Consider the following 13,153-nt stretch of genomic DNA (forward strand, 5'->3'; position numbering starts at 1 on the left):
TAATTTAACGCTAACTCTGTGAAAGTGTTGAAATCGCCAATTCCCACATTCCGAGTGAAGGGTTAAAAATTTATCTTGCTACACGAATTCTTTTAAAATATACCTATTTTCCACTTACTAAAATCGACATTTGTAAAGAAATCCCTATCATAATCTCATGGTATATAATCATCTCAACAATATTTATGTCGCCTTCTTCTCTTTTCGCTGTCGATTGACGTAACTCGTCGCTACTTGCTTATATATAAATTATGCCTCCCCGGATGGAATAAAGCGAATTTTAAAAATTCAAAGTGTCTTCTCTCTATTCATAAAAGAAATTGCTTTAAAAACTTGTGTTTACACACACACACACACACACACACACACACACACACATGTATATATATATATATATATATATAAAATTTAATGTTATTGCTTTAATGTTATTTTAACTTATTATATTTTGTGGGATCCACTTAAATAAGTTCAATTATTAAATGGTCGTTTAAGAAAACGTAAACTTAAACAGTATAAAAATAAGAATAGCTTTGTCATTTTAAAACAAACCGATAGTAAAATAAAGTATTTAAAAAAATTAAGATTCAGGTAATTGCATTCATCTTTTCTTTCTGAATCAAAATTTACTTTATGAAAAAGATTAGCATTACAATAATACCATATCTAAATGAATCTGTATTTATATTCTGATGAATTATAAATCCCAAATTGTTTCTTGTTGATTTTGCACATGAAATGGAAAGTGATAAATGGATAATGATTGAATTCCTTGAAAAATAATATTTATCGAAGTATCTTATTGTTATGGTACTACCAAAATTGTATTGGCAGATACCATTTTAGCAAAAGGTGGAATGAAAAATACAAGTAGTTTTTTTCCCATTGATTCTTACATGTAAAGCTATCACCATTAAAGAGCTGTATTATTAATACATTCGTAAATATTTCAAGATCGAATTTGTTAGCGATCATAGTATGTGACCGATGAATTGATTCGTAATCATGTGAAAATTAAAATTAAAGAATAAAGAATTGCATTGTGATTTAAGTTTCTTATCCACTGTAGTCACTGAATAGGAATTTAAATAATACTTAATTTAAATACCACTGCGTAGTGTTTTTAAAATTTTTATGTATAAATAAGACACGTATCCGCTTAAAGATATAAGTTTTAAAGTAGTCTGTGCTGAGAGATAGTGATTTAATCACCATTACATTATAATTTAATGTAAAATCCTAAAACTCCTTTCTAAGAATGCTGCTCACTTGCTTAAATGAACATTTGATTTCCGTGCAAAATCTTACAATCACGAACTAAAGAAAAAGTAAAATAAATGAATAAAATTCAGTTTAAAACAAGAATAGAAAAAGTAAAAGAATCAACCTTGTAAGGAGAGAATTTGAAAGGAAAAGAATTATTTCCTTTCGAATCTGCATAACCCATTGGGAGTGAGGCCTACTATTTCCTCCTTTCAGAGAAAAAGAAGAATGAACTTGATACGATAACGAGCATTTCTTTCACATTCGAACATTTGCTTCTGATATTTCCCTTGGGGTACTCTGTAGAAGAAAGAAATGCAATTTGATGCATAACAAAGGGATTGTTTTACAGAAAATCGCCCCCAAAAATGCAACAAGAGAAAATAAATATGGAGTTACTTCGTTAAAATCATATCCGAGGTACAGAATTTCCCTTTTCGGTTTAGATGCATCCTTTGCGAATTTTCTCTCAGTTTGAATAAAGCTATGCTATCCATTTTATTTATTAACGAGAATCTGGAACAGTTTCCATCTCTTTTGCGGAAGTGTTCCTTTTCCGAGAAAGAGGAACCATGTTTCTTTTTCAATTAAATTTCCCTTCCCTATAATCATGCGTAGATAAAATTTAATAAGATATAACAAATAAGTATATTTCAGAAACTAAATCTGAAATCTGAAACTGAAATTTGAAATCATTCAGAAGGTTAAAGAATGTAGTATTCTGATGGAAATATCTATGAAGATCTAGATATATACATTAAAATTTCTGACAATTGTTTTAGAATTAATAGGTGATAATTCCATAATAATAAATTTCTGTCTTTGGATTAAGAAGTAATATTTTTTCCTGTGAAATCTATAATAATAAAATACGATTTCATTACGTTAAAATGATTTATTTTATTGGGTTGAGTAGAAATACATCTTTTTTCATAAAATTTCAACGAATATTTCGAAGTCAAGAAGGGAAAATTACTTTTCTGCCTGAAAAAACTTTGATAGTATTATTTTCTATTAACTTTGCTGGAAAGTAAAATATAATTAACATATCTCTATTTATTTTAATTCAGAAATAATTTTTAATAAATTAATAACAATCTATTTTCTATTCCTAAATGTAAACATACAATTTTGAGAATTTATCTTTTGCCATAATTGTATCAAAAATTTAGTTTTTAATTGTTTCCTCATTTTTCTGTTTTTTCTAAATCATTTTGCAGAGTTTTAAATTCAACAATTACTTTTTTACTTGAAATTTCTAAATCTTTCAATTTACATTACTTAAGGATATGTTTAATATATATACCAATTTAGTCTTTATGAAATGAATAGGGAAGCATTTCTGGTGAAAAGAGAAAAAGAAGTCACATATATTTTTGGAATTCAAACTGTTTCTGAATTACAAAAATTTTCCTTTGATATTATTAACATTTCAGGTTTTGAAGTTTATATAAAAATAATAAGTAAATTAATATCTCCACTAATTTTCATTTTCAACTACATTATTTTAGGTTTCCTGCAAGTCACCCATCCACATGTTCACATTAATTAGCCAAACCAACCTTTTTTTCGTAAATAACAACCAATTTATTGATTTATTTTTTAAATTTCTCATTGTTTTGAAACATTCACAATACGATAACATATAAACTAGCCATTATGATCATCTGGAAATAGAGAAGATTAAATGAGGCCTTATCCCCAATTTGATTTGCTGCAGAAGTCTTGGAAGAGAGGAGTCTTATCTCTTGAACTACAAAATTGTAAAGTCTGAGACCCCAAACAATGTTAAACATCTTTTACGATGATCCGCAGACCACAAGCATCAAGTGTCTCTCCTCGAATAAGTTGTTCAAGAAGTAAGAATATTACAAGGATCTCATATTCCTTATGAAGACATTTATTTTTAACTAGCCGCCTTTAGCGACCAGCTGGTTCGCCAATCTTAAGGCTCGTTAAAATTGTAATAATTAAATATTTTATGTAACTCTTATTTTAATAACTTCTTTATCAAAATATTTTAAAGCTTCACATTTTGGTAGTCATATAATTCACTCATAATATTATAAAGGCCTTCAGCCGTAACGTAATATGTATCTCTCTGATTTTCTGTTAATTCCTGTAGAATTTATGCTTTAAATTAAAGTGGAGACGATTAATGTGCAATTAATATCAGAACATTTTTTTTTTTTTTACTGAAAAAACGAAGCATTTTTTTAAAAATATGAGTACTGAAAACAGAGTCGCTGAGCATTTAAACCTTATGGGCACTAAAGAATACATTTCTTAATTTATATAATATCTCAAGAAGTTTTCAACAAAATTTTCTCAGATTCATCATGAACAGATCGATTAATTCACAATGTTTAATTTTAAATACATGAAACACTAAGAAAATAAACAGAATCGTTTGAAATAATCTGTCGAAAACATGTTAAGCCTTCAAAACCAAGTCCGCATCCATTGAAAATAGTTGTTAACAATCAGAACACAATGCGCATGCGTGAATTTTCAACGCCAATTATGGTAACGCAAATGCGTGAATTTTCAATGCCAATTATGGTAATGCAAATGCGTGAAATTTCTACGTTAGTTGGGGAAACGCTATGCTGATTAGAAATTTTTAATTTTCTTTATTCAGTTTTATTTTTATTCAAAAGTACTTCAGAATGAATCTGAAAGATCGATTAATTAACACTGTTTAATTTTAAATGCATCAAACACTAAGAAAATAAACAGAATCGTTTGAAATAATCGGCCGAAAATCTGTTAAGCCTAACCTTTATAGTGTGGGGGAAAAAAACTGAAGTCTTACTCATTTGGAGGTGGGGAAATAAAAAAAAATGTTTTTGTGGGAAAGTTAGTTTTTGATTAATGATTAAAATTATAATTAAGATTTAAAAAGGGGATCCCAGGTGCACATTCCTGACCTCTAAGTTTTGTATGTGGCAAATTTTGTAGCTGTAGGTCGAACGGTCTGACCTGTAGAGCTCCAACACACACACACACACACACACACACACACACACACACACACACACACACACACACACACACACACACACGCGCGCGCGCGCGCGCGCATTGAGCTTTATTATAAGTATATAGATTATACTTTAAGGCATATACAGTTTGAATGCCTTTTCTATTGTTCATTTCTTTAGCACCCCCATTAGTGACTATTTCGTAATTTTGGTACCATCCGTTTTCTTCCTTTTATTCTAATTGTATATGAAATATTTATAAAACAAACACAAAAAACAGTCAATTTCTAAACAGTATACAGGAATTTGGATAAGAAACAAAATTCTTGATAGCAAAATTTCCTAATTTTCCCCCAGATTTTTCTTTTAAATGTAAATACATAATTAAATTTAAAAGCAATGCTGAAAAGGATTTGCTAATTTTGAATGAATTATTAATTTTTTATGATTGGATAATTGAGCTGTTTAAAAAATTTGACTACAAGAAACACTTGTCATGAAATTTAAAACGGAAGCGCTTATTTACCAATTAAACAAATTAAGGCTTAAAATATGAAAAAAAAAAAATTGTGATTGTTGAAGGCCTTCTTTGTGCCATGAAATCATTGCTGCCTTTATTGCTTGTTTCCGGAATTTAGTAGGGAACTAAACGTATATTTTTGTTCCAAAACTTAACAAATTTGTTCCAAATGGAAACGTTGCCACAGTTTACAGTATTTGCATAGTAATTATAGAGCATCCTGATTTTTTTTCTAGCTGTACTTTAAGGAGGCTAAAATATTACTTTTTCTATGAAAATTGGAGAAATATGTCTACTTCTTGAGAATGAAGTATTGTTTTATATCATCTCTTGAAATGTAGAGTGTTGGGAAGCAGACAACATTTGATAATGCATCTATAGGCCATGAACTTTCAAAAAGAATTAAAAATTTCGAAATAGTTGCAACAATCGAGGCTAGGGAACTTTGTCACAGCTGTGCTTGTTCTATTTCTCTGAAAAAGAGAGGATGGTTGATGGTAGATGGCTCTCCATTACATATCTAAATGTCACGAGCTTCCAAATGAAAAAAAAAAATGAAATCAGTTCAGTAGTTGGGCTTCCGAAATCTGTCTAGGGATTGTCCCATAAAACAGTACAGTGAAAAACCATTACATAAAAATGGAATGCTTTTCGATTTTTCTCAAAATTGGAGGATGATGGAACTTAATTAACCGCTAATGACATATCTAGAGGTTATGAGGTTTCATTCGATGCAAAAATTGTTAAAATGGGTTCGGACTAGGAATTGATTTAGTGTATTTCCTCATATTATATTATATATTACGATTCAATAGAATTACTGCAGGAGCAGGGTGCTAAAAGTAGGAATAAGGCAAGGTTTGCAGCCCTTTATCATATCCTTTGCAACAGTTGTGTAAAATTTGCCAAGAATTCTGAAAATATATCTGATGAAATTTATTTAATCAGAGCATATTTTGATGCATTACATTTTGAATTTCATAAAAATTTCGCCCATTGAAACACTGAAAGACAACCTGACGACCCTTATTTTCTTATTTATGTTCGAAGATTTAAATAAAAATAATTTTAGGGAAAGAAAGGTCTTTTTTATATTCCATAGAAGACGATTGATGATTACCTTTAGATGCAGAAGATGAAAATGCAATTTGCCCTTGGGATTATATGCACTGTAAAAATGTTTCTGCTTTGCTCTGTAAAACATTTATAAGATTGTTTAAACATGTTTAGATTCCTATAGCTGCATTGAAATTACTTTATATGAATGTAAAACAATGAAACTGCCTATTACCTTTTTTTAAAAATAGTGTGTCTGGTCCAGGTTTCCAATCTTTGATCCAATAAAGATGAAAATTCAGAATACGAATCATTTTTTTTTTGTTTACGGAAAAAGAACTTTCGAAAACTTGCAATATGGGATGATCACGTCACCATCAATTTTCAACAATAAAAAGTATGTAACTGTGATTGGTCACTTACGGTTTGAAGGAAGAGATCGAAAAAAAGAGCAAAATTAATGAAGATATTTAAAAAATGAGAAAGAACTAAAATCATGTTATAAATCCTATCAATTTACTCAATTATGTTGAAACTTCTTAATGATAAAAGTAATATTTCATATTACTAATGATATAATATGAAACATATGGGAATTTCCTTCCACAGAGTAATTTCTTGTGTAAAGCATAAAACATCATCTAATCAGGAATAATTTTTAATATCACATAAAACCTAAATATCGATATAGAATGTAAATTAATATTTTTTACATGCCATATATAATGTGACGATGCACAATTTTTATCTTTCAACATATTTAACAGTTTTTATAAAAAATATGCAAAAAAAAAAAAGATTATCGTGCTTTTCTAACTTAAACGAGAAACTATATATATATATATATACAGTGGCTCAAAAAATTGTGAATACACCTTACTTTTACTTGACAAATCCGACTTTCAATACAAATAAGACATTATCGGAAAATGCAAATACGTTTTTATTTTTACACATAACAAATAATTTAATTTAGAGTAAAAATAAAGAAAAATCAATGAAAGATTTCTAAATTGAAAAGTTTCAGAAGCATTTTAAATAAATATACGCAGAATTTTGCCTCAGAAAATCGAGAATACACGAAGAGAATACGAATGAAATTTTTGCAATATCACGCATAGAAACGAAGTGTCATTATTAAGTTTCATGTCTTTTGTCTCTTATAATGGCCTTTAAACGTTATGGTAGCGATTCGACCAATTTTTGGTGATCAAAAGATATTTTACTCCATTCCTGTTGCAACACTTGTTTTAAATGGGTTTTGTTTCTAATTTTGTGTTTTTGAACCACTTTTTCGAGAATGGCCCACGAATATTCAGTGGCGATGTCGGAGTACTGTGGTGATGCGTGTTACTGCTGTTTACAATAAAAAGACACCATATTTTGACGTTCCATGCATTCTGTTTGGGGTCTTTGTCCTATTGGAAAATGGAATTTCCATCTAAACCCAAATTTTTAATACTTTCCATTAGATTGTTACGACCATATGGTTGATCCAACTTGCTGCAGAAACTTCTCAAATCACAGGCAGAAGTTTCAGTGCTGAAATTGTACGAAATGTAATTAGACAAGTTGGATATAAAAGTGGAATTGTTAGAGAGAAACCGTTCATAAGCCTGCAAATTCAGAAGAAGTATTTGAAGTTTGCAAGAACTCATCAATTGAAGACCAATAACCTTTGGAAGAAAGCTATATTTAGTAATGAAAGAAAACTCAACATTTTTGGCAGCGGCAGTCATAGTACTGTATGGAGAAAGCCTAATACAGCTTTGGATCCAAAAAAATTTACGTCCTACAGTTAAACATAATGGTGACTCCGTCATTATTTGCGGTTCCATGGCTTCATCCGGGGTAGGAAATTTAATTTTTATAGATGGCATTATAAACGATATGGTTTTCTTCGATATACTTCGCAGCAATCTAAAGGAAAGTGCTAAAAATTTGGATTTAGATGGAAATTTCATTTTCCATTAAATCCACCATTCAGATACCACCAAAAATGGGTCGAATCTGTACCACGACGTTTAGAAGCAATTATAAAAGCCAAAGGAAATGCAACTAAGTACTGAGACTTTGTTTCTATGCGTGATATTGCAAACATTTCATTGGTTTATTCTCAATTTTTTGAGGCAAAATTCTGCGTATGTTTATTTAAAATGCTTCTGAAACTTTTCGATTTAGAAGTGTTTCGTTGTTTTTTCTTTATTTTTACTCTAAATTAAACCATTTGTTATGTTTAAAAATAAAAAAAAAATATTTGCATTTCCCGGTAATGTGTTATTTGTATGGAAAGTCGGATTTATCAAATAAAAGTAAGGTCTACTCACAATTTTTTGAGCCACTGTATATAATTTAAAATAAATTGGCATATTTAAGTGCTTTAGTTTAAGAACTTTTCAGCATTTTTCAATAAATATGTTTTATTCCATAAGGTATTTTTAATTGACAGAAAAATATTAAAGAATCCACTTTAAAATAAAGACTTATCATTATTTCATAAATTATTGTTGATAACAAAGTTTAGATGAGCAATATAAAATAGAAATGGGATAATCATTTCTTCATTATTTCTTTATTGTCTCTTAATTGCATTTCTAATAATTTTTAAATTTCCAAGAACTTAATTTCTAGAAAATATTGAGGTTTACAAGCTTGCCTATATTGTGAAATTTAATTTCCAAGGACAATTTCAAAAGAATATTGAGTTTTACAAGCTTGCCTAAATTGTGAAATTCAATTTCCAAGGACTTAATTTCAAGAGAATATTGAATTTTACAAGCTTACCTACATAAATTAATTAACATGAATATAAGGATATGTAATCAGTATGAATATTTTTATTAACAATAAAAAAATCTCTTGAAATTGGAAATTCATTTTTAAACATTAAGAAAAGTGGGTACGTTCTTATTTTCATTGTCATAAAAAGCTTATAAATCAAGTTTCATAAAAAAAATTTGTAAATATGGTATCTGGTGAATTTAAACTTCTAATGAAATCGGTTTAAAAAGTTAAAAATTTTATTATTTAAATTTATTATTTTGCATACACGATTTTTTAACTAAATTATTATTATTTTTTTAATTTTAAAATATATTTATCATATATAAAATACATGTATGATTTATTATTTATAATAAAATATCGTAATTTGTAAAACTATTTTCTTCCATACTTTGTATGTTTTTATCCTTGAGAAGATATCCTTAAAGAGCATTTTAGTGCAATTATAGAATGAAAAGAATGATCATCCTTTATTTAGAAGGTCAAACCTATAAATAACATACAAAAAACACTCACTGGCGTTATCTACAGTTCGAACACATTGCCTTATATTTATTCATACTTATAAAATCTGGCGGAATCTACAAAGTATTCTTGCATAACTCTAACAGCCCTCAAATAAATTAACAAGACAAGTTTGTTATCTTCTAAATAATTACAGAATTAGTAAATGCTGGCATGAATTAGATATTTGAATATTATTAGATTTTTTAATATTAGGTTTATTATTATTAGATTTAAATCAGATAAACATGATAAGATTATCTGCATTTGTTGTTCTCACACAAATATTACTTAACCACTTTTAAAACTTTATTTATTGATGCTAAAGTTTTCTTAAAATTAAAATAAAATGAGTCAATTATGTTTCGATTTTTTATTCAGAAGTTCGATTTGCTGGTTCCCTACTTACTTTATTTATCAATTAATTTAGCTATAATAAATAGTCATTGTATTTCCCTTAAATGCAAAAGTCGTAGAAAGTTGAGAAAAAATTTTAGGCAACCAAAAATTAATATTTTTGCAGTATCTACCTTCTCCTTGTTTTTTAAAAATTGCTCACAGAGATGCCAGAGAATTTAAAATCGTGAGCATAAATACGAAACGTCTTATGGGAATCAAAATAGAAGGTACAATAAAAGTGCATTCTTTGATTACATTTATATTTCTATTCTTTACTGGGATTGTTTTATCTTATTAATTATTGTTTTACTTCCTCTCTTTGAATTCTCCAACAGATTCATTTAATGAAACCTCATAAGATTCACTGCCAGGTGGACTATGAACCCTACGGTGAACATATGTATGGGTTTGCCATGGACTGCCCTACCACTTCAAAATTCGTCTAAGAGTTTGAAGCTTCTAAGTAAGGCATTTGTCGATCGAGGTAGTGTCAGAAATGTCCCATATGATTGAAGAAGCATGAAAATCTTATTACTAAAAATGGCAAATCTTATTACAAAAAATGGTTAAAAAATCTCAATAAAATCAAAAATTGAAAATATATTTTCATTCGTGTATTTTATGATGTCATTTATTTGTAAAATGAAAAATGAAACTACTGTTTTATAAAGTTATAACAGATGAAATTTATCAACGAACAATTCTAATAATAGATCACAGACTATTCTTTCATTACTATATTTTAAAGACATAAAAATAGGAGCTCTTTGAGCTAAAAAAGCCCCTCAGGGGCTCACCTACTATAGGTGAGTACGGGTGTCCCAATCCCGAGGTACCCAGGGATCTTTACTCCCTTTATGTTTACTCTCCTCTCCGTCTCCTGCTTTTGACTGTCATTCTTCTTTCCCTCGAGGGTAGGCGAGGGAGCTCTCCATGAGAAGCTGTCGCCGCTCTGTTTGCTTCCTGCTTCTCATGGACAGCAAATACCCCCACGTGTTTGCCGTGTGTGGTGACCCATTAGACGGGCGGTGCACTGTGGTCCCCGGTGTACCAATCGGCTGGTATCCTAGCCACTTGGTTAGTCTGCTAGGGATCAAGCGAAAGGGTCATTCTCTGGGGCTTGGCGTTAAGGGTGGTCAACGTTCCTGGAGGTGACTCTGAGCGTATAGGCCTTGGCTAGCATCAGGGTAAGTGCCGAGGCTGGGGATGTCCAGAGCCGGTGGCTGCCTTCCCTTGTTGGGCTCCGTGGTGGGCGGTGCCGTCAGGGCCCGAATTTTGTCATTCCTTTGCATGGGTTCTTGTCAAAAACTTTCTGGCGTGGGAAATTCTAATCTGGAAAAGTGCAATATAGACTACCTTAGTAAATTCGTAAGATTTTTAATCCTGTCTTTTGATAAATCTAGAAACATTTCTTCTATTTCACCTTTTGCAATTTACAAAGGTATTACAGGCATTGGTGGAGAACCAAAATCGATTAAAAAATTAAAATTGGGTGATTTCTTGATTGAAACTTCGTCTTCGACGCAGACAAAGTCTTTTCTGATTGCTAAAACATTACTTGACATTCCAATATCTGTAACACCCCACAAAATTCTGAATTCTGTTCGAGGTGTTATCTCTGAGCCTGAATTGTTCAATACTTCAGAATCGGAAATATTAGAAGGTTTCTCTGATCAGGGCGTTATTTATGTCCGCCGTATTTTTGTGAAGAAGAGTTCAGAATTTCAACCAACTAATAGCATAATCTTAACTTTCAATAAAACTGAACTACCCAAATCAGTCAAAGCTGGTTACTTGTATTGTCGTGTACGGCCTTTTATCCCCAATCCGATTAGATGTTATAAATGTCAATGGTTTGGACATTCAAAAGCTGCCTGTCGCGCAAATTTTGTGTGCTCTAGATGTGCATCAGTTGGGCATTCTTCTACTGACTGTCATTCAGAGCCGAAATGTGCGAATTGTGCGCAGCCGCATGAATCAAATTCAAAGTTTTGTCCTACATGGCAACAAGAAAAACAAATTCAGAAGCTGAAATTATTAAAAAATATTTCGTATGCAGAAGCAAAAAAACTGTGTCTGCCACCATCTGTTCCATCATTTGCAACCATAGTGCAGCAAAGAAAATCCTTTGATACAGCTGAAAAATTTATACAAACAGATTTAAGTTTTACCAGCATGTTCTGTGCATCTAAAGTCTCCGTTTCAACTCTCACTGATGATAAAATTTGTAATGTCACACGACCTCCAAAAAAGAAAAGAGCCAAGCACGATACTAGTATTGATTTTAATGAAAATATTACAAAATCCCAGAATACAGATTTTCTTTCTGAATATAGAGAGTCAACTGACACATTTGTCCAAGATAGAACCGAATTGCCATGTCCAACCAGCTCCTTGAGAGAAACCGATAATTTACATCCTGATGATACAGAAGTTTCACAATCGGATGATTACATTGACTATGACCCTGAAGAAACCATAGACGAAGACATGATAAATGTTTATAGACAGCAGCCATCAACCAGTCGAAAAATTAATGCACGCTTTTATCCAACTTTTAAAAAGAAATATGCTAAACATCGACGGAAGAAAAAAAGCTGACATTAATTTTAGCTTTTGGATTTTACCTGTTGCTAGCACCATTGGCATTTAACCTGAGATCTGTGTATTTGATTATTTTTATCGTGAATTTTAGAATAATAATACTCGTTCATCTTTCATTGTTACTTAATTTTAGAAACTAATCATATTTTAATCATTTTACCTTTTATAAATCACGTTATGTCTGCTGTCATACGAGTTGTCAATCCACCATTTATGCTCTCTCTATGTATATATGTATACACACACACCATATGCTTGGCGCAGCATGACAAAAATTGGTTTTTGCGCCATAAAACCTCAAACACTCACTCACTCACTTGAGCTAAAAAGTATCAATCAAATTTTTATTCTTATTTCACCTCGATATTATTCTCTTTTCTGTTTGTAAAATGTTAATCTAACAAGAGCTTGCATTTCTTTGAAATATGGAAATAAATGAATGAATGAAATACAAAGTATAGATTTACAGAAAAATTGTATATGATTTAAAAAAAATTATCAGAATTCTTACGATTTGGAAAAAAAATACCCAGGGAAGATACCAGCTTCCATTGCTCGCATGGTTGGATTTTTCAATGATAAATGAAAGAAAATGTCAATAGCTGCTAAAAAATGAAACCAAAAATACTTTAAGTGCTTTACTGCTCCTCTGATATTTAACTATTTGACATCTTTCACTTTTGGAAATCTTCTTTTATAATTTTAATTAAGGTAGCTGTGCTACAGATAAAATTTATGGATTCCATGCATTTTATTTTACAAAAGACCATAATTCAGATTTAATTTTAGATTATAATTCCGTAATTTATAATTTATTTTTTGATAGTTCTGTTCATGCATGAGGAGCAGGCATCACGATTAAGAAGAGATCGACAGGAAATTAGTAACACTAGGAACTCATGACATCCAAAATAGGTAAATTTTCACTAGACGTCTGAACTAAATTTTAGTTATTCATCCCTTTCTTTATTTATTTATCAAAATTTATATTCACATATTACCAGTAAACAGCTGACAAGACACTACAGCTTTTATTTTC

The sequence above is a fragment of the Argiope bruennichi genome, chromosome 5, assembly GCF_947563725.1.
Source record: "Argiope bruennichi chromosome 5, qqArgBrue1.1, whole genome shotgun sequence".
Lineage (NCBI taxonomy): Eukaryota > Metazoa > Arthropoda > Arachnida > Araneae > Araneidae > Argiope > Argiope bruennichi.